Source organism: Neofelis nebulosa, chromosome 13 (assembly GCF_028018385.1).
Source record: "Neofelis nebulosa isolate mNeoNeb1 chromosome 13, mNeoNeb1.pri, whole genome shotgun sequence".
Classification (NCBI taxonomy): Eukaryota; Metazoa; Chordata; class Mammalia; order Carnivora; family Felidae; genus Neofelis; species Neofelis nebulosa.
In genome coordinates, this window is record NC_080794.1 from 44,023,670 (window position 1) to 44,044,490 (window position 20,821).

A 20,821-nucleotide genomic window follows, 5' to 3' on the forward strand; every position below is an offset into this window, starting at 1 on the left:
TTATTTGAATGAATAAGAATATTTATCAAGGTTGTGGGCTACAAAATGAGAATATAAAAATGGCTTGCATTTCCATTCACCAGTCACAAACAGAAAAGATGTATTTTTAGAAGATGCCATTCATAGTTGAAATAAGAGATAGAAGGTACCTAGAAACAAATTTTGGGAAAGATGTTTGAGTGGAAAAATTGTAAGTCTTTAGGAAAGATAGGAAGACAAGTAAAAGAGGCATAGACCATAGGCATAGATTGTAATATTCAGTATCTTAAAGATGCCAATCTCTCCTCCAACTGATTTAGAGATATAATATTATGATTCCGATACAAATCCTAACAGGTTTTCCTATGAAATTTGATAAACCGTCTCAAATCTATTTGCAAGAGCCAAAAGCCAAGACACTATTGAAGAACAAGATGGGCACGTTATTTCACCAGACATCTAGAATTACTAGAAAGCTATAGCAATTAACACAGTGTGGCTCTGTTGCAAAGATAGACAAATTAACAATGACACAAAATAAAGAGGCCAGACACAGACCTTCGTTTGTTCGGAAATCGCCTTCATGACCAGACTGCACTTGCAGATCTATGAAGAAATAATGGACTAGTCAATAAGTAGTCTCAGGACAAATTTTTATCGAAAGTGGGGAATAATGGAGTCCGAGCTCTACTTCACAGCAAGGGGAGAAATCAATTTTAGGAAGTTGGAATACTTGAATGTGAAAAAGCAAAACTGTAACAATTTTAGAAGAGTATCTTCATGACCTCGGTGTAGAGAATGATTTTTTTTAACTCAGAAAGTGAGATAAATATAGGAAAATGCTGATAAATACAACCACTGTGTTTGTTTTCTATGGCTGCACAATAAATTCAGCAGAGCTTAAAAGCACGCCCATTTGTTGGCTCACAGATGAGTTGCCCAGAAACCCACGCACAGCATGGCTGGGTTCCCTGCTCAGGGTTTCACAGGCCGAAAGCAAGGAATGGACTGGGCTGTGGTCTCTGGGTCCTCTGGCACTCTGGGTCCTCTTCCGAGCTCATGGAGTTGTGGCAGACTTAGCTCCTTGAGGTTGTAAGACTGAGGTCCTTGGGTCCTCGGTGGCTGTCCATCAAGATCTATTAGTTTCCTGGAGACCACCTGCATTGCCATGGAGCCCCTCCATCTTCAAAGCCAGCAATGGTACATCAAATCTCTCATGCTTCGAATCTCTGACCTTCTCCATTTCTGATCTCTAGACTCAGGCTTGAAGGGACCATGTGACTTGGTCAGGCCCAACTGGATAACATCCCACTTGGCTAACTCATACTCAGCTGAGTAGTAATCACAGCCATATCTGCAAAATTCCTTTTGCCACAGACTAGAACATGATCCCCAATGATACCTATCATATTCCATAACTCCAGTGGGGGGACATTATACCAGGGTGATGGGCATGGCGGTCATCTTAGAAGTCTGCCTGCTACAACTGCATTACCATTAATAACTTCTCTCCTGCAAAAGACATTTGTAAGAAGGTGGAAAGGCAAGCTACAGAGTGGGATAAACATCTTCCAATATACATAGATGATAAAAGAGTTGTATCTCAAATATATTTTTAAACTCCTACAGATTAATAAGACAGGATGTCCAAAGCAGTAAAAGCCTGGGAACAATAGGAAACAATTCAAATGCCATCCACAGCAGAATGTATAAAGAAATGATAATATATTCATATAATGGATGACTTCAGAGGCAACCATATGGTTCCATTTCTTAAAACTGGTGGGGACAACGCAGGCGTTGGTTCCAGTCTTCCTTCAAGAAGTCTTTCCGACTCCACTGTCCCTTCCCCTGAACAGAAGTCAGAGGAGGGCAGGTGCTTAGCGATCTGGAGCCTAGCCCACGCTGTCACAAACATGGGCACAAGGGAAGAGGACATCTGTCAGACTTTCCAAGGGCTTCTCTTGATGCCCTCCTCCTTTCCTTCCCAGTGCCCATCTGTAATATTCTCTTCATCTTTCAAGATCCTTAGAGACCATCCTAGTCCACGCACCTGCTGAGAAACCTGAAGCTCAGAGAGGTCAAAGGGTGTGCTTGAGGCACACAGGCACATGGAGGCGGCCCTGGCTCCCTGGGGTCCGTGTCCTCCTTATTGGCAGCATCCAGGGCTGGGTCATATCTCTGTTCATAGCATCCTTGAAGATAGTCCCTTATAACCAGTAGGTGCTCAGCAAATGCCTCCTCCTCCCTCCAGGTCCTTAGCTAACTTTCAATGAGAGCTTTGCAAAACTATTAATTTGATGCTGCTACACAGGAAATGACCAGCAGATGACAGCATTTACCTTTCCCGGCTCCTCACTCTTCCCCAATTGCAAGCACAAGGAGAGAAAAGTTGGCTTTTCCGTTCTCCAGACTCTGCCGTCAGGGCGTCCAGAGTGCCTATTGCTCCCATTTGAGGCTCTCTTCTGCCTACTCCTTTGCTGAAATCAACATATATCTGCAGAAGCTCCAGTTTTAGCCACAGAAGGAGAGCACAAGGGGTATGCAACCACAACACGAACGCTTTTACTCTCTACGGAGCCTTATGAAATGCTGCGATACAGTGGGCGGGGAAGGCAGCTTACTCAAGGTTCCCATTTTCACTCGGGGAAACTGAGGCTCAGAGAGGCAAGCCAATGGGCTCAAACTCATACAGCAAGGTCAAATTTTCTGATTCCTACTCTAGCACACCACGTTCATTTTACCACATCCGTTCTCAAAGGCAAAACCTTCCCTGAAGGCATTTTTCAGCTCATATATACAGACAGGAGATCTGAAAGTTAAAAAAATCATCCAAAATGCTATATGGTGACTAACAAAGGAACAGCACAGAAAACGTGTGGGGGCTCAAAGGAGCAAACCTTACCCTTTTCAGGGTGGGGGCATGTAAAGAACTGTGAGGTCAGGGAAGAGCTCCTGGAAAGAGAGGAGCTCTTACTCTTGAAAGCAGTCAAGACGTACAAAAGGAAAGGAGCCATGGCGCAAGTTGTAGATCAGGATGGCAAATATGTGGCCTGGGTCTGCTACTCTCCTTATTCTTCCACACCCTCCAGCACCCATGCCCATGGCATACATCATTAATCAATTGCGGGACTCCCCCCTGAGCTCAGTGCCTTCCCAGAATCCATTTTAGCACAGGGCTCCAGGCAACCGCTACCAACCCACAGCAGATGGAAGGCAGATGAAGCCTCTTTGTGCCTCCCCACCCTGCTCTGTGGCCTCCCTGCTTGCCCACTATCCTTTACTGCGCACTTAACTGGGTGCCTGGAGCTGTGCGGAGTCCTTTACACAAGCCTTCCATTTAATCCACTTGACCACAAAGTCCCAGTTTTACAAATAGGCAAAACTGAGGTATAGAGGTGCTAAAAACCTCCAGGTGGCAGCACCAGGATGCAACCCCGAGCCTGTGTGTCTCCAAAGCCCATGCTCTGAAAGTGCCAGAGAGTTGTGATAAGCCACTAGGCGGGGGAGGGGGGGGCAGGGGGGCTGTAATTGAGGCCCTTGATGGGAAGGTAGTGACAGGACTAACTAGTCTGCAGTGGACACTGAGTCCCACAAAACACAGGGCATCGGAGATGCTTTGTTCATGCATTCCTGGGACATGTATTTATTAAGCACCTACTATATGCCAGATACCTTCTATGCTGGGAGCAGAGCGGTTAACAAATGTAACAAGACACCTCACCCTCGGTTGGGGACGCCTAACAAATGAGTGAGTTGGCCTTACTATTTGTCAGGTGCTGTGGGGAAAAATAAAGGGTGGAGAGGGCCATAAAGATCTATAAGGGCTTTCCAGTCTGGGAGATAAGGGATGGCCTGGGGGCCTGAACTGTTTGGAGCGACTGAGGCAAATCAAAATAAAGCCTTAAAGATAAGATGGATCATGATGCTCTCTAGGCAAATAATGGTGGTGAAGAGTAAGCCTGGGGAGGAGAGATGAGGGCTTTCCAGCAACATGTGGAGCTCCTAAGGCCTTCTTCACTCTACCAAAGGTGATGTGGCTGGGGGAAGGGCAGTCTTATTCAGAACACACAGGCTCCTGGGCCCCCTTCTGGTTCTGGTAGATGTGGGATGGAGGCAGGGTTCCATTCATGCATCATACATTTGAGCACCTAATGGAATCGATTTCATTCTTTGGACATCTCTGACCACTGCCAACATCCGGCCCTTTCGATGAGGTTGGAGCAGGGCAAGAGATGACTTTTCAGCCTCTGGGCCCTTACTCTCAGCAGGGCCATGAGTGGGAACTTAGCATGCCACGAACAGTAGAAAGTATGGAAACTGGTGTCTGTCACTCCCAACAAGTAGCTTGGTGTTTAGTTGGTGGAGGAAAATGACTGGCCTTGAGTTTGTGTAGTAATCCAGGAAGCCTGATGTTCAGAGCACAATGCCCTCTGTGTGCCCAAGCTGACAGATTAGCTAGATGTTGGGGGAAATGAATATGCAAAAAAAAAAGGCCTTGCCCTGCTGGAGTCTTCAGGTCTCCCTTGGGTCCATGACCAATACAGAAGGGAATGGAGAAGGAGGAAGAAATGTCACCCTCCATAACTAGGACAGGGTTTTGGAAGTCTCTTGGTCGATTCTTTCATGCCACCTTGCCCCACCTCCCCCGGAGAGTTAGTTCAGTGCTTTATGGAGGCTTTCTTCTGGCTGTGGGGAACCGTGAGTGGTGTTCTTCACTTAGGGTCTGTGAACGTTCTAGAAGTATCCGCCCCCCACCCCCACCCCACCAAGCAGGGTGGATTAGTACACATATGTGCACATGCATGAACATATGTATCCACACGTATGTGTTTCCAACTTTCTTCAAATGCCGCTGGTTATCAACTTACTACTTTTCAGCTCCAAATTCACCCAAGAATATGTGCTGGGTGATAACGGGCAGAATCCCCATAAGCATCTTTCCTTTACAGTGAGCCTTCTCTGCAGAGGGTATACTGGGAGAACTCTGCAGGAGAAGGGGCTTCTGCTGCTGGTTTTGGCAAGTGTAGGACATCCTATGGTGCCCTTCCCCGGCTACGTGCCCAGGAGGTCCCCCAGAGACCTTAGAGTCTTGTCCAGCCTGGTGATCACCTTCCCATGACCCTCCCAACACTGACACTGTGTGTTCCGTGCTGCCCATCTAACATTGCTGCCTGACTCCTTCTACATGTCCGCAGCCCCACCTTCCAGGTTGTGACTCACCTGTGCTCCCACAGATTGCTTCATCCTTATCTGGCAACCAAAGAGCAGTTGTGGCCAATGCACCGGGAAATTTCTCTGCCGTCCAAGGGGCTGCCACGAATCTTTCTCCAATAAGGCCTGATCCACAGTTTGGAGAGGTGGACCCCTTCCGAGGTTGTCCTTCCTTGGGAAGCCTTCCTCAGCTGTAGGGAGAGTAGCCCTGTAAGGCTCTCTTTACATCCTATAGTTACTCTTTCACCATCGCGTAATATTCTTTATATTACACGTCCATTGCTTAAACCCCTATGTGGTTTCTGTCTCCTGACTGGACCCAGACTGATACAGCACTGGTGGCTCCCAAAAGATCCACCACACCTTGTCCCAGGTAAAACAAAAATATAGAACTCTTAGCTCATTGTCGAGCACACAGAAAATAATAAATCTAAGTGGCTATGTTACCAAAGTACGTTAGAGATGGACATCAGTTCCCCTGTTACCAAAGTGCTGGCAGCTCTGGGGACTCTCTCTTAGGCATTTCCTCCTGCCTGCTTGACTTGAGCAACATTCTCTCCCGGGGCGGCAGTAAAGTAAGAAATTAGAGCAATCATTTATAGACCACACACTTCATATTAAATGGTGTGTTAAGAGTTTGATATGTACAGGGGCACACCTGGGTGGCTCAGTTGGTTAAGCATCCAACTTTGCCTCAGGTCATGATCTCACGGTTGGTGAGTTCGAGCCTCTGTGCTGATAGCTCAGAGCATAGAGCCTGCTTTGGATTCTGTGTCTCCCTCTCTCTCTGCCCCTCCCCTGCTTGCTCTCTCTCTCTCTCTCTCTCTCTCTCAAAAATAAATACATATTAAAAAATTAAAAAAAAAGAGTTTTATATGTATTATTTGTCCCATTTGGAGACAGAAAAAGATTAAGGACTAAAGAAGTTAGAAAGTTGCCCAAGGTTTCATAGCTGGCTCAGGAAGAGCTGGAATTTGAACCCCAGTATATCCTATTCCAAAGCCCAAACTCTTAACCACCATGATGCATTTCTTCATAGCAAACATCTACTGCTGCGTCAAGCTCTGTGGCAGATGATTCACAGTAGTTACATAATGTGTCTCCATAACAACTGTGTTTGGCAAGCAGTGTTTTCGTTCCTACCTTACAGATGACGAGACTAGATTTCTTACCCACGGCCACTCAGCTATTGAGCATGGAGGCAGAATTTGAAATTGGCCCTCTGACTCCAGAGCTATACTTTCAACATCTACGGTTCCCTGGCTCCCAGAACAGAAGTGAACACTGGAATCTAGATCTGGAGACCGAGGTGGGTGAAGCATTGGAAAGCAATTGGCCCCTAACTTCCCATATGGTGCCCATTTGTTTCCAACCATGCCATGTGTGATAAAAGATAGAAAGCTGGTGAGGGAAGAGGGTAGAGAGCTAGATGGGCCTCTCTCCCCATGTCATCGCCCCACTATACCTGATCCTAACCCCAACCCTACATGAGAGGGATAATCTGCAGGCACTTCTATAAGACTGGTTTGGAGAGACCTATGTTGGTCTCCAACCCTTGTCCAGGGAGGGGATTCCCTGACACTCAACATGGCAGGCACATCCTCCAGAGAACCTTGCCAGCACCCGTGCTCTGATTCCATTTCACCAACTATGCCAAGGTGAGTGATTAGTCCCCTTTGTACAGTCTCACGCTTGTTTATCAACCTAGCTCTAAGACCTAGCAGCAGAGGGAGATGTGACCTATTATAAGGGGAGGGAAATACGACCTATTATAAGATCCAGAGTATTTGCAAGTTGCTAAAAAAAAAAAAGCAACTATTCCATAATTCCAGATACATGAGACCAATTAGTGCATTCACTTCTACAAATGGTCCTCATGGAGAGGCCACTGTGGGCATGAGAAGCAATGTGCTCAACAGCATCCCTACAACAGATAACGGATCAATGTTCAAAGCCATATTTTGCATAATGTCCCTCAGTAGAGGTTGAGGGACATTGACCCAAACACAATCCACTAAAAGTCGGTCGTCAAGAAGCCATGAGAGGCAGTCAAGCACACAAGTCTGATGCTCTGGCTGAATTGGTGATATATTTAAGAACATGTGTCTAGAGAATGAATACAATACATATTTTGTAGGCACTCGTCCACAAACAGCATTTCTTTTAACCAAGCTTTTTAAAAAAGTCCATTGTGGCCATGAGGTCGAGATTCTACTTGGAATGTTGGTACTTTCCATTGCCATTTAAGACATGAGCCACATGCCTTCATAATAAATGGAGCTGGAACTTCGATTCAAGCCTCTTGTGAAAACTCAGGTGCCAGCAGGAACGTGTTCCTCGAGCAAAGGCCAACACACATCCCCTCCAAAGTGTGTCGTCAAGGGAGTCCCTGCTGGCAGAGCCACGAGCTGCTTTAGGAGAAACTGAGAGTTCCCTAACAATGCAACAAGTGAGTAATTGAGGCCCCGCAGTTCCACATCATAACATGTGTTGGCAACAAAAATCAGCCTGGAGAAACTGTACAGGAGATGGGTAACCATACACCCTATTTGGCGACACATATAAAAACCTGCAGCACATTTCGTTTTGAACAACAGACCCTGCTAGTTAAACTGGTTGTGAAATGCACTCCCAAGGGAACTAAACGAGGTAACTTACTACTAATAATTCTTTTCTATAAATCCCCTAAGGTTGGCGGGTATCTATTAAAATGATTGTTTCAGATCCAAAATCAGTAGCCCTTGTATTTGGAGGTCATAAGATAGCAGTATCGATTGCCTATTAAGACCATTCTGAGTTCATGATGTCAAAAGCAGATAATTTGCATCCCAGAGAACGCTTAGCTTTCTGTTGTCAAGTACAGAGCAGGATGGCACAGTTACTACCACATTTAACAACCTGTATGGCACGGATGCTGACCCTTCGGAACCCACGCTGGCAGGCGGGCTGCACTGCGCTCGGTAGGAAAACATACCTGTAACCCATCCAAAAGTGGTATCAGGTGGTTAACGGTAAAGTTAAAAGTTAAAGAAGCCATCTTTGATCCAGCTTTGTTTTACCCACCTGGCAATTACAAATAGCATAGTCCCTATTTTCCCCTCTATATCACGTCAAAGGCTGGAAAAGGATCAGCAAAAGTCACGAACCATTTAATATAACTTTTGGCAGATTTTGCCACCACACCCTACAAATTATAGCAGATGACTGTGCTCACAGGCTGTGAGCTGGGCAAGTGGGCCAGGCTTGCAGATTATTAAGCAAAAGCCAAGCATATGGATCTCGCTTATACATGTGGAGTAGGGCGACCAGCTCATCCTGGCTTGGCAGACACCTTCCAGTTTTAGTAAGGAATGTCCCGTGTCCTGGGAAACCCCTTGGTCCCTGGCAAACCAGGACGGTTGGTCACCCTCTTCAGAGGCCTTCCTCCCAGGATGGTGATCCTAGGCTGGACATTCGCATTTAGGGATGAGGCACACAATGGTAAATGGAATCTGCATGGCTGTAGGGCTTGTTGACCAATGGTGTTCACTGGAGGGTGTTTAAGCATCAATCAGCTTTTGCATTGAGGGAATCAGTAAATATCAGCCACTGGAGGACATTTGTCTGGGCGGCTCATTTTCTCCCCAGGGGAATCCTTCAGTTCCCTGTTTGCGGATTGCCTACTTCTTGGAGACTAGGGTCCCAGCATTCAATATGCAGATTTTGGTTGGATCCTTATTTAGCCCCATACCCTACTTCCTCCTCACAAATTCATTGTGCCTTACATGTCCCATTCTGCAGTCCCCACAGTTTAATTTATATGACAAATGAGTCCCCTTTCTCCATAGGTGGGGGGAACTTCTGCTGAAGGGGGCAGGGAAAATGAGTAGGGTTTCTGCCTATGTCCCTGTTCCCATACTCATTGCAGCCTCATACTCTAGCTTACATCTGTAAGGCTAAACCTGGCTGAGATTCTGGGGGGTGGGTGGGGAGAATCAGCTGACTTCTTGATTTCTCCCTCTAGTGCACCCAAGTTAAAGCATCCTCCATTCTATCGAATCAGTTACCACTCCTCCATATAATTTCTGTCTTCAAAAAGTGTGTTGAAATTTTGTCTACCATTTTCTTTTCTCTTGTTCCTTTTGTTTTTGCAGGTTTCTTCTATTGCCGTGGTGTTGGGATTTGGGGAGGGAGAGGAAATAAACTTGTGTTGCCAATCAACCACATTTCACTGGACATCCATTGCTCTAGTCTCTTTCTACAACACCTAATGGATGGATCATGGTTCTTCTGGAACTATCTTTCATGTCTGTTATCTTTTCTCCATTCTATTTATTAATCCCTTTCTGTTTTCAAGGAAAATTGCTTCGTCCGATCTGCTAGTTCATTTGTTCTTCAGGGGCATACGTTCTACTACTTAGCTCATCCACTTGGCGTGGTTTTCTTTCTTTAATTATAAATATATTTTTGGAGATGCCTGGGTGGTTCAGTCAGTTAAACGTCCAACTTTGGCTCAGGTCATGATCTCACGGTTCATGGGTTCGAGCCCCATGTTGGACTCTGTGCCGAAAGCTCAGAGCCTGGAGCCTGCTTCAGATCCTGGGTCTCCCTCTCTCTCTGCCCCTCCCCCACTCACGTTGTCTCTCTCTCTCTCCTTCTCAAAAATAAATAAACATTAAAAAATTTTTTTAAAATAAATATATTTTTCATTTCCAACATCTCTAATTGGTTCTTTTTCATCTTCTCTTATTTGAGAAAATTAGTTATACTTACTTCAAAGCTCAGTACCAGTTGTCCTATTTGCTTTTTTTAATCTTTGACTCTGGAGGCAGGAAGAATTGTATGGCTGTACGGGTGTAAAGCTGTATGGCTTTGCAGGAAGTTACTTAATCACTTACACCTTAGCTTACCCCTTTGTAAAATGGGATAAAAATAGTCTTACCCTAAAAGATTTCTGGTAGGGTTAAAGTTTTTACATTTTTTTCAATGTTTATTTATTTTTGAGAGAGAGAGAGACAGAGCGTGAGAGGGGAAGGACCAGGGAGAGAGGGAGACCCAGAATCCGAAGCAGGCTCCAGGCTCTGAGCTGTCACCAAAGAGCGCTATGCGGGCTCGAACTCACCGACTGTGAGATCATGACCTGAGCCGAAGTCAGACACTTCACTGACTGAACCATCCGGGTGTCCCTAAAGTTTAAATACATGTAATATGGGGCACTGTGGCTGGCTTAGTCGGTTAAGCATCTGACTCTTGATTTCGGCTCAGATCATGATCTCACAGTTCATGAGTTTGAGCCCCACGTCAGGCCCTGTTCTGATGGTGCAGAGCCTGCTTGGGATTCTCTCTCTCCCTCTCTCTCTCTGTTCCCCCCGCCCAAAACAAATAAGCTTAAATTTTTTTTTTTAATAAATATATTCAATATGTTTAGAATAGTGCCTGGCATATAAATGCTCAGTAAACATTAGCAATGGTTATGTTTCTTCAGTTATAAATCTTCCTTTCATGGTGTTGGTGCTTCTCAAAGGGTATTTAATTTTTTGGTAGTGAACTCATGTTTGGCCGTGAGATTTCCTGCAAAAAAGATCTGTTTGCGTAACTTACTGTGATGAAGGGGTGAAAGCCACTTTGCAAATGTGTGCACCACACATTCAGAATGTGCAGGATGGGCAGGATGGATCCTTGGGTGGATGCTCTCATACTTGGTCTTTGGAGCTTAGCTGCTACCCTTTCTTCCTTGGCTTTGCCATCCATCTGGGCCTCGTCCTATCTTCACTCCTTCATACTTAGAGACAGATACTCCTGTCACGGCCATCTTGTCTCCAAGGTTGGATTTAAGGAGATGTTGAGGAGTCCACTCATCTAGCTGCTCCCAAGGGGGTGCTTATCTCACCTGCCAATCAACAGCCCGTTAGCTCCTTCTTGTCCCAGGCCTCCCCCACCTCAGGCATGGAGTGTCCTTGTTGCTGCTCCTGCTTCTGTAATATATAGTACAGTATACGCATTCCAGAATATGAGGTATAATGTACAGTACAGGATACACACTCCAGAATATAAGCACCATTTGCTCATGTGCTCAGCTGAAATGTTATATCTCATCCTGTCTACTTTCAGTCTCTCAGAAATTGCTCAGTGCTTCTGCTCCTCTGAACATTCCTTGTCCTCTTTTTTTTTTTTTTTTTTAATTTTTTTTTTTCAACGTTTTTTATTTATTTTTGGACAGAGAGAGACAGAGCATGAACGGGGGAGGGGCAGAGAGAGAGGGAGACACAGAATCGGAAACAGGCTCCAGGCTCGGAGCCATCAGCCCAGAGCCTGACGCGGGGCTCGAACTCACGGACCGCGAGATCGTGACCTGGCTGAAGTCGGACGCTTAACCGACTGCGCCACCCAGGCGCCCCTTTGTCCTCTTTTTTAAAAATACCAACTTTTGTCCTTTCCTCTCATTTTTGGAGTTTGGGGCTGCGGAGAGAGACGAGAGCAGGTGTTCAGTCCACTAGGGTGAAAGAGGAGGTCAGAGAGCTTCTAGAAAAGATGACAGTTAAGCAGAGTCTTGGAGGATGAGTAGGAGCAACCAAGGTGAAAAGTGGAGAGAAGGCTTCTGCAGGCTGAGGGGACAGCATGAGCAAAGGTATGGGGACATGGCAGGGTAGGACGGGGAGGATGGATTGTAAGCAAGTCGACATTTTGAGAGAGGCAAGACTTGCCTGCATTGCAAAAGGAGAGGCGGGGCATGGGCTGATGGGGCAGGGTAAGAGCTTAACCTCATCCTGGAGAGCTCACGATGGGCCTAAAAGAGTGACACAGTCACATGTGCATCTTATACGGCCCTGGAGGACAGATCTGAGGAGAATGAGACTGGGGCCGGTAAGAGCAGTTAGAAAGGCCCTGCAGAAGTCCAGGTGAGAAATCACAAGGGCCTGGAAACTACAACAGTGGTGCTTAAGGGGCGGAGAGTATGGGTCAGATGCAAAAAACGCAGAGAAATCTATCTATAGGGAGGCTTTTCTGATAGTATGTTTTCTTCCGTAGAATAGAAAGGGAAGCCTATCTTCTTCTAGTACGGTCATATGGTTTTGTAGAATTTGCACAAGTAAGCTACTTGAGTTGCAAACAATTAATACTGCTGGTAGAGTCATGTTGTAGGGGTGAGGGGCAGGCTGCCCAAAAGGTACCCCAATGGAATATAGATTATTTTGAGCTAAAGCTACTTGGGAAGCAGCAGGTGCAAGACACTTAGACCCTCCTCCGTCCCCCGGAGAGCAGGAAACAAATCTCCCATACAAAAGGTACCCTCCCTGTGCTAAGAAGTAAAAAGACATCCTTATCACCAGACAGGAACTTTAAAGCCAAGAAGGCTATAGAAACAAGCCTTGTTACTTCTTTATTTTTATTTTTTTTTAGTAGGCTCCACGCCCAGTGTGGTGCTTGAACTCACAACACTGTGATCAAGAGTCATATGCTCTACTGACTGAGCCAGCCAGGTGTCCTGGGCTAGGAGATTTCTAGGCATTTTAAGTTTTCTTGTGCAGTGTCTAATCTTAAATATTTCTTGAATCGATATCGCATTTTCCAGCTTGTCATGGATGTTCTTATTGTAGTGGTAAATTGAGTTTTGTATCATCTGATGTAGTTCATATAAAAGTCATCCTAGGGGCGCTTGGGTGGCTCAGTTGGCTGGGCGTCTGACTTCGGCTCAGGTCATGATCTCTTGGTTTGTGGATTGAAGCCCCACATCGGGCTCTGTGCTGTCAGTGAAGAGCCTGCTTTGGATCCTCTGGCTCCCTCTCTCTCTGCCCCTCCCCCACTTGTGCTCTTTCTTTCAAAAATGAATAAACATTAAGAAAAAAAAGTCATGCTAAAATTTTGTCTTTCTTGGTGTGCGCATCTAGAATTTACAGACTCCATCAGTATAAAACACATGGCATAAGTTGAGATGTGACACAGTGAGGTGCAGAAAGCATTTAATTCACACACTGCACTCCTACAGTTTGTGCCTTATTACACAGAATTCTAGTAAAATATATTTCTTGAAACCGTTTTTTAAAAAGATGTATTTATATCTGTTTGTATATTACAATTTTCTATGTTGCCTTATTGAGTATATTCCCTATAAGAGAGAGCTTCCATTTTAAACAGGCGTGGAGTAGAATAGACTTACATGCTTAAAACTCCATACGTACAATGGTTGGAAGAGTTTTCCATAGACTAGTTTCTGGTTCTGAAGATGTCAAATCTTGTTTCTGCATATTTCTGAAAACAGGTGTTACAGGACATGTTTGTTATTGAGCCATCTCTGGTTCTGCTGGCTGAATCAGAGCCACATCCATAGAAACCATTTTCTACATGGGAAGATTAGCAATAATGTTAAGTACACACAGAAGTGATTGCACACGGCATAAACATTTCCTACTAAGCCCTAACCAAGTGTATCTCCAGCTCACTTTATTTTTTTATTTTTATTCTTTTTAGCTAAATCCCAAAAATGCCTATGGCCCCTCCAACACGAGAGGGTTTTGGAGAACTCAGGGTAGAAAGAGCCAGATGTCTTAACTGTTTGTACTTAAAATAGCTTACGTTTGCAAACTCTACAAGAACATTAGACCACAGAAAAGTTTGCTAAGCCTCTCCCATGAGGAGCCCACAGACGTGAGGGACACTACTGTGGTATCTCACCAGAGATACAGAACCCAAGAAGAAAAGCAGGTTGAGGGGAGAAGATGGTTCATTTTTTGACATTATAAATTTGAATTTTTTGAGGGATATCCTGGGAAGGGTGTCTTGTAAGTAGTTATTTATTCATACATTTTTAATCCTAGTATCACCTCTCTGGTTAACCAAAGAAAATTCAAACAATTCAAAGGGAAGTAGGAAAGGAAAAAAAAAAAAGGAAACAAGGAGAAAGTATAATTCACATGATATTCAAAATATTAAGCCACCTGCATGGCCCGTTTGCTGACCAATTAGAAAGTTGGAAAAGGTGCTGTAGGTCCCCTCTGATAAGCATTGCCCCTTTTGTTGCTAGGTCAGGGGAATGTCAGGGGTGGGGGCCCTGTGAGGTCTCAAGGCAACAGCTATTTACCAAGCAGGATGGAAGAGTTTCAATTTTTTACAATTTACAGCATTTTATTAATGTGTTTTAGGTGAATATCAGCCCTGAGTGTGTGTGTGTGTGTGTGTGTGTGTGTGTGTGTGTGTGTATAACCAAAATAAGGGGCAGAAATAAGTCCAAATATTTCTGTAATCATTATTCATATAAACTAAACTCGCCAATTAAAAGCAGATACTCAGAGGGCACTTGGGTAGCTCAGTCAGTTAAGCATCTGACTCTTGATTTCAGCTTAGGTCATGATTACGCTGTTAGTGAGTTGAACCCTGGGTTAGGCTCTGCGCTGACAATGTGGGGCCTGCTTGGGATTCTCTGTCTCCCTCTCTCTCTCCTCCCCTCCCTCTCTCTCTCCCCAAAACAGATAAACTTAAAAAAGAGCAGATACTCAGATGGATTTTTTTTTAAGATTGGTACAAAAAATTGTATGTCATTTCCAGGAGACGAACCTAAAGAAGAGTAAAGCCTGAAAAAAGAGAGGAAAAACATACGAGACAAATACTATCTTAGATAGCAATACTAATATCAGGCATCATAATTTTTCAAGGAGAAAAGCAATAAAAGAAGATAAGTCATCAAAAGATAAAGCAATTATGAACTTACGTGAACCTAATAATTTGTTCTCAAAATTATAATGCAAAATGAGACCAAATTATAGAGAACACTGGTAAAGTACAATAAAAGTAGAAAACATTAAATCGACTCTCTCAGAAATCAGCAGATTGAACGGAAAAAAGCCTGGGGTATAAACAAGCTAAATAACTAGATTAGCAAACTGGATGGAGAAGTACTAGAATCTTGTGCCTTTACAAAAACTGGGACATTAAAAAAAAAAAAAAAAGTCTGTCTATCAGGTCACAAAGAAGTCTCAACAAATTCTAAAAAGAGCACCTTTTCTCATCTCCAAGCATTAAAATTAGAAATCTACGACAAAATGTTTTCTTAAAAAGCCATGACTGTGAAACAAAAATGGAAACACACTTCTAAATAATCCATGAATTAGGGATAAAATCCTAAGAGAAAAAAAAAACACCAAAATATTTATAACTGAGAGATAACAAAAGCATGGCATATTAAAAACTTGTGATATGTAGTTAAAGCAGGATGTAGAGGGAGATTTATAGTCTTATATATATTTATTACAAAGCAACAACAGAAAGATTTGGAAAATAAATGGCCCTAAAGTTCAACTCTAGAAACCGGAGAAAGAGCACTAGGGCAAATCCAAAGAAAGAAGGAACAAACCCACAAAGATAAAAGCAGAAATGAAAGCAATAGCTACTTGGGGGGGGGGGGGGGGGGAGAATAAACATGATTTTGAAAATTAAAAGTCGATTGAAAAGTCTGGCCAGACAGATCAGAAGAAGCCGTTCTGCATCCCATCCTCTACACTGGCTGCTCATCCACCCAGAACGATTCTTTTTACAAGCCTGTATTCTGTGAGGTATTTACGATTTGTTTCCCCACATGAGAAGAGATGGGAGTCTAGAGCAAGAGAATTTCCTTTTGTCCCTCTCTGTGGCACCCAGCAGAGGGCTGTCACATTGGCCATACTCAATCATTGTCGAATGACTCAATGTAAGAACGATCAGAAGAGTCTCCTACTATTATTCGGGGCTGTGCGGCCCCGGACTTATCATAAGGCACTTACTCTCCCTTACCTCGTTTGATGCTTGTTAGCAGCTCCTTTCAGCGATGAAGCAGTGATTACAGGTTTTCATAGATCATTTTGAAGATTTTCTAGGCGAGAAAACCAAGGCTCAAAGAACATGTAACTTCAAGTGACAGAACCCAGGTGTTTGCACACCAAACCTAGAGTCGTTTCCCCCACCCAAGTGTTCCCACCGAGTCGGAGCTCCACACACGTTTGTTGAAAGTAAACGGTTGAGTCACAGTAAGGGGAGCACAGTGGTAGCTATTCACCATCCTGGCCTTGAAGAGCTCAGTTCCGATGCCAGAAAGTGTGTGCTACATGCAGAAGGAATTCCAACCCTGATTTGTTTATTTATTTATTTTTTTTAAGGTAGTATTTAAAGAGGCAGTCGCTCATCTACGAAAAAAGTGAGCCATTCGAAGAAGTTTGCCTTTGAGGCCGCCGGGACGCGCGGCGCCGGGGCAGGGTGCCCAGGCAGAGGCCTGGTGGGCGCCAGGTGACCTTCCCCGACAAAACCCCCGGCCCAGAGCGCGCCGGGCGACGGAAGCTTCCTCGGAACCCCGCGGGCTCGGTGGGAACTTCACCCCGACGCCCGTTCCTGTGTCGCCGCGGACGCCCCCACCGCAGTAATTCCCAACTTTGGCAGAGTCTCCAGGTGCCACTGACCTCAGCCTCTCTTCTGCTGAGGGTGGGGGCGGGGCATTTCCTCCGTGTCGCACTGGAGCCTTTGGCCAGGGTTTCAGGCTCACCCGGCCACTCATCTCTAAAAAATGCAGTCCAGCTCCGAAAACGGGCCGCGCCTTGCAGGGAGGGGTGTTGCAGAGGCCGTGGAAAATGACTGGGTCCCGGGGTTCGGAGTCTGGGGGCAGCAGGCTGCCGGAGGGAGCGGCTGCCGCAAGGCACCCGCACCCCTGCCCCCTGCAGAGCCGAGGCCAGAGTCTCCCCTTTGGCCTACTGCGCCCAGTCTCTCCCACTCCGTGCGCTCTGAAAAAATGGAAACAAGACCAGCAGCGCTGTTTGCAATAGCCCCAAACCTGCAGCAACCTAAATGTCCTTCCCTAAGGAGCTAGGTGACACGCACGATGGCGCGCACCATGCAATCCTTAGGAAGAATCAAGTAGATCAAGGTACGCTTGCGGGGAAAGACCCTGCAAGATGCAATGAGTAAAACACATTGAAAAAAAAATTACTGCAATTATCATTTTAAACAGTACATCTAGGTGAATATATTCACCTAGAGTAGAAGTAGAGTGTTGCAGAGAGAAGGATCTGGAAGGGCACGCCTAAAAGTCTTGGGAAAGTAAAGAATTTCAGTTTCTAAAAACTGCTTTTAAATTACCATTTGTTCATTTATTACCTGTGTAACATTTTTTTCAAAAATAAACTTAAAAAAAATTTTTTTAAAGAATTTTAACTATTCTTTTTAAGAATAGTTTTTATATTGGGGCACCTGGGTGGCCCAATCGGTTAAACGTCTGACGTGGGCTCAGGTCATGTTCTCACAGTTGGTGAGCTCGAGCTCTCCCCCAACCCCCAAGCATGCTTCGGATTCTGAGTCTCCCTCTTTCTCTCTGTCTGTCCCCTGCTAGTGCTCTGTCTCAAAAATGAACATTAAAAAAAAATAGTTTTCTATTTACAGAAAAAAATGAGAAGTTAATACTTGGTTTCTTCTATTATTAGCATGTTCTATTAGTATGGTGCTTTTGCTACAATGAATGAGCCAATACTGATGCCTTATTAACTGACGTCCATACTTTATTCAGATTTCCTTAGTTCTTACCTAATGTCCTTTTACCAGGATCCCATCCAGGATACCACACTACATTATTTTCCTATCTCCGTAGGCTTTCTTGGCTGTAACAACGTGTTTGCAGACTTTCCTTGGTTTTGATGACCTTGACAATTTAGAGGAGTATTGGCCAAGTAGTTTGTAGAACATCCCTCAACCAGGGTTTGGCTGGTGTTTTCCCCATAGACTGGGAATATGTATTGTTGGGAGGAAGACCACAATCGGCACCTACTCTCACCGCTGATTTCTCTCTCTTGATGTTGACCTTGATCACCTGGCTAAGGTAGTTTGCTGGGTTTCTCCACTGTACAGCCACTCGCCCTACCCCCACCATTTCCATACGGTTGCGTGGCCATTTTAGCGTGCAAAGTGTTCTTTACCTTAAGGAGAGTCCCTAACAACGGTACACAGGCCAGAGCAGGCTTGGGGAACGCCCGCCCCGAGATCGCGGCGCAGGGCGTGCCCGGCGGAGAGCGAGACCGTCGGAGAAGGCGGGCGGAGCTGCTACTTCTCGCCGACCTCCGAGAGCCCGCGGGATCCCCTGCGGGTTAAAGAGAGCCGGCAAGCCGGGGTGTTTCTTCCCCGGCCTCAGGAGGCAGCTCTCAGCTCTTCAGCCCTCTGGGCTAGGACCTAGGGGCGGGGCCGCACATCGGCCCCGCCCCCAGCCCCGCCCCGCCCCCAGTGCGAGCGGCTCCGCCCCGGGGCGCGCAGGGGCCCAGCCGAGTTTTCCGCCCGCCCGGCTCCTCCTCCCGCCCCGCCCTGGGTGTTGCGGAGCCCAAGTGCCCGAAGTGCCCCGAGTGCCCAGAAAGCCGGAGTGGGACAGAGCTCCAGGCCGACCAAGGCGCCGCGGCCGGACGCCCGCGGAGAGAGACGCCGCTGCCTGCGGCCCCCTTTGTCCCTCGCGGCCCCCACCCCTGTGGTCAGTGGCCAGGTAAGTGAGGGCTGCCCGACCCGCGGCGGGGCGGCGGCAGAGACCGGGCGGCTGCAGTGCGTGGTGGCCCGCCCGGTGAGGCCCGGGACTACCCCGCGCTCGCTCTCGCCCCCGCCCTGCGGCTTCCTGGTTGCAAGGCATGGGGGGGGGGGGGGATGATGGTGTCGGGCTGTCGGTTCCGGACGGGCTGCGTCGGCCTGGCTGTCAGTAGATGGCTGCCCTCCCTGTGGGGTGGGAGGTGCATAGGCCGGGCCCCCGTAGCCAGGACCACGTGATTGTGTTGCTCGGCGGGGGTCTGGGGCTCTGCAGGTTCGGGGTCGGCGTGAGACTACTGGGTGAACTTGGGACCGGGTGAATCTGTGACCAGAAGGCGACTGGCTGGTATGGGGATGGCCTATGGCCCGGGCCCCTCTGACCTAGCTGAGTTCTCGAGAGTGTAGGTGCCCTTCCCGGAAAGGCTTGTGCTAAGGAGAGCTAGTAGGGGAGGCTGGCTTCAGGAACTTTCCTTCTGAACCTGGGAGGACGCAAATCCTGGGAGCTGCCGCCGGTTGGAGAGTGTTTGTAAGGCACTTTGAGAGAATGCGGAACCGTCCGGGGTACTGTGTTCACCAGTGTGTTTACCTTCTCTGCTTTTCCCCTCGAGCACAGTTTCAGGGAGGGGTTCTTGAACTTTTCTCTCCCCCTGGGCCCTACCCAGCCCTTTGAAGGCTTAAATAGGCAGAAACCAAGTCTATTGGCTTAAAGGACAGTTGTGAAGTTCCCCTTCCGAGGAGGGGAGTTAAGCTAGCCAATTCTAGCCCAAGACGGTTACAGTTGGCCCCGGGAGCATTTATGTCCCCCCCCTCCTCTCCCCATCAGTGACCTTGCTATGGAGATTGGGTGTTTTAAGACACTCTGGGTATCCTAGGTAGCCAGACACTCTGCTCTCTCTCCTGAGCCCCCGCTTTGCTCCTGGCTGCCCTGACCTAGGCATGGACTGGGGGTGAGCCTCTTCCCTGCTCGCGCAACAAGGAACAAAACTTGCAGGGGAGGGCAGGGCTGAGTCCAGGAGCTGGACCGGTAGGGTGTGTTCTCTTGCTCACTCCTAAATGGCTCTCATTATGTTCCTTCATTCCTTCCTTGCTAAAGTCAATTGTTGGGGATTCCAGGAGGATTGACAGTGCTCCTTCCCTCAAAGGCACTCTCTGTGCTTCTAAGTGGTCCCTGAGAAGACCGGCCAAGTGAGGTGCCGGGGAAATTTGTTGCTTTGGCATTGGGTGCTCAGTCCCTGGGGTCCCGCATCCCTCCCGAATCTTGTCTCTTACTAGTCTCCGTGCCTTGGTTTCCTCATCGTTTAAGTGAAGGTAATAATAGTACCTACCTTACAGGGTCACTGAGAATTCAGTGAGTTATTATATTGCAACCATACAACCCAGGCGTTGACCTGAACTGGTGACTGGTACACCATACCCCTGTGCTCCAGGTGGATAGCACCCACAGTAGATAAAGCTTACAGCAGGGCCTGGTTCATAAGTCATAATCTGTGTCAGCCATAATAATAATACAATAATAATAGCTGTTGTTTCTTTCGTGCAGCTGAAGGTTCAGATTGAACTGCCCTTCTGCCAGTTCCTTTGTTTCAGTTCATGTCGTTCTGTCCTCCTGGAATGCCCTCCTTCCCCATTTCTGCCCATTATTCACCACCCTTCTGAGAGCCATCCGGGTGCCTCCTCCTAGCAGAAAGGGACACGACATCCCCTGAGCCCACAAAGTCCTCCTCCTCCACTCCTTTGGCACCACTGTTCAGTACTCACCTTGCTTGGTATTTGTATGACCACATGTCTTGTCTCTGCCCTGTCCTTCCTCTTTGGAAGGTAGGGTCTGTTTCTTATCCATCTCTGGTCTCACAATACCCAGGATGGGCCTTGCCTAATGTATGTGCTCAGCAGATGTTAGCTGCTTGAAAGAGGCAGGCCAGAGAAGCAAGGTTTTCTTTGATATTAGACCTTGAAGGCTGGGTTTGGATCGGTTTAAAAAAAAAAAAAGGAGAATGAAATAGAATTAAGTTCAGACTGAGAGGTGAGAGTAGGAGATGGCTGAGAGTCCTCTTTGATTCCCTTATGTAGCCAGGGCAAGGGTGACAGAGCCCATCCTGGATTGCTGTACCTAGAAGGCCAAGATCGATTAGTGATG

At 46.6% G+C, this 20,821-nt stretch overlaps 1 protein-coding gene and 1 long non-coding RNA gene across 9 annotated transcripts in view; one reads left to right on the top strand and one right to left on the bottom strand.

Annotated features, from left to right (window-relative positions):
• On the bottom strand, positions 1 to 20,662 carry LOC131492901 (uncharacterized). 7 transcript variants are annotated; one of them, XR_009252342.1, is made up of 6 exons: positions 20,443 to 20,662; positions 15,937 to 16,015; positions 13,353 to 13,422; positions 10,774 to 11,147; positions 5,203 to 5,384; positions 1 to 2,791 (listed from the first exon to the last, which is right to left on the bottom strand). It is a non-coding gene; the product is annotated as an uncharacterized LOC131492901 (long non-coding RNA). The 7 variants fall into 7 exon arrangements; XR_009252344.1 differs by having other exon boundaries at positions 10,774 to 10,944; positions 13,342 to 13,422; XR_009252338.1 differs by having other exon boundaries at positions 13,353 to 13,511.
• ANXA11 (annexin A11) overlaps positions 18,463 to 20,821 on the top strand; it is a 45,581-nt gene continuing 43,222 nt past the window's right edge. For both annotated transcript variants that reach the window (XM_058696823.1, XM_058696822.1), the window contains exon 1: positions 18,463 to 18,649. The gene's annotated coding sequence lies outside the window, so the exon portion shown is untranslated. The remainder of the gene's footprint in view (positions 18,650 to 20,821) is intronic.